This window comes from Anarhichas minor, unplaced genomic scaffold (assembly GCF_050575085.1).
Source record: "Anarhichas minor isolate MPS153535 unplaced genomic scaffold, ASM5057508v1 ptg000040l, whole genome shotgun sequence".
Taxonomy (NCBI): Eukaryota; Metazoa; Chordata; class Actinopteri; order Perciformes; family Anarhichadidae; genus Anarhichas; species Anarhichas minor.
The window spans coordinates 13,876,616-13,878,291 of record NW_027466486.1 but is presented as its reverse complement, the minus strand read 5'-3'; the positions used below and the strand labels follow the sequence as shown (position 1 = coordinate 13,878,291).

Below are 1,676 nucleotides of genomic sequence, written 5' to 3'. Positions count from 1 at the left end.
TTCTATGCGCCAGCTGTGGCCGTTTGGAGACCGAATGCGTCACCGCGCATGCGCGGGTGCGACGAGGCTGTCCATGAATACAGACATATTTAAATGCTGAAATAAATAAATATAATAGTAAATAAATGCTGAGATGAATAAATGAAAGTTGATACTGTTTGTCGTTCTGGTGTTGACGATGATATGTCCCTTGAGGGCTGCCGTAGCGAAGGCGCAACTCCCGCCTCTGGCCAAAGGAGAAAACAATAATAAAGAGAGTAGCCGTGGGCTGACACAAGATATCTGGTCTCCCGACTCCAGTTATTACTGTATGATAAGTGCCCTTATACACGAACCCAAGACGTTCGGTTACAAAACCTAAACGGGACGTAAATAAATAAATACATTTCTACATTCCTTCATTTATTTATTTCTGTGTCCGTATGTTAGTGAGGTAGGCGGTCCGAACCTCATTCTTAAGCAGGATTGATCGAGTCGGGGAGCAAGACAGAAGCAACCGATTCCTAGCAAATCATCCCTGTGGACGACGTCAAAAAACTAGCTAGCAGCACTCATGGCTTCGACCGGGCGGCCGCTGGCAGACCTGCGGGATGTGGCTGACCAGCTTGAGAACTGTGAGTTTCTTCTGTTTAACCGTATAAGCAGCATAACAACTGCAGTTGTTTAGCCAAATACTGTTGGTCAAAGTGCCAATATACTCTATTAAACTGAACTAGGCAGCCATGTGGCGTTCACTGCTTTGTTATTTTTTTGTGCAGCACCGAGGACCGCAAACGAGCTAAGTTCACCTCCGCGGCCGCCACATAACGTAACACCCAGGCACCCAGTGGACGGTAGGTTTCTGCAGGGAACACTTTTCCATGCTAAATCCCTTGTGTAGACTAAATCACTATCGCCGGTGATGAGTGATTTATTTATTCATGATGTGCGTCAGATCACATTCCTGTAAAGTGTGCGATGATATCGTTAGCCAACATGTTTCGTCTGCAACGTTCTTATGTTCTTGTACTGATTATAGCTTATCCTCTTCACTTGATTCTAGCCGAGGTTTCAAGACTGTTTGGTCCATACGTTGGAGGGTGAAGGACTACAAGGAGGCGAACTGTTGCTGCGCCCGCACAACTTCATTCGTACACTCACTCTTTCTGTTGTATTGAGGATAAAAATGCGGCCTTAGTCCCCAATCGATACGCCAAAAATAGACTTGCTGCTGCAGGACTAGGGGAAAACGTCTTACATTCCAAGGTAAGTCAGGCATCATGATGGACAGACGTATCTTTCTTGAATTAAGTTACCTTTCAAAAACATCAAACGTTATTATATTTCAAGTTAGATTGGTTGTTTGGATTATTATCTTCTATTTTCAGGTAGTCATACAGATCCAGATGACTTTAGAGAATTTATTTTAGAGGCATATCCAAAACTCAGACAAGGGGGAGGATTTGAGTTGCTCAAAATCTCTGGAACAACATGGTCGCCAACTGATCATCATACCATGTCCCAATGAGGGTTACCATGTGAGACATTTAAAAGATCCACAAACACAGATTGGTCATGCTACAATTTTCATCCGACCACTCCAAAGAAAGCTAAATCTGGAACCCTGTAAGATCCTCACTTTTAAATTGGTGTTCCCATATGAAAATGGCAAGAGTATGAACATTTACATAAGTATA

The 1,676-nt window shown here is 43.4% G+C and overlaps 1 long non-coding RNA gene across 1 annotated transcript; it reads left to right on the top strand.

The window, feature by feature from the left end:
• Window positions 1–555: 555 nt before the first annotated feature.
• Window positions 556–1,082, top strand: LOC142968064 (uncharacterized). Its single transcript, XR_012959013.1, has 3 exons — window positions 556–614; window positions 759–833; window positions 1,043–1,082. It is a non-coding gene; the product is annotated as an uncharacterized LOC142968064 (long non-coding RNA).
• The last annotated feature ends 594 nt before the right edge of the window (window positions 1,083–1,676 follow it).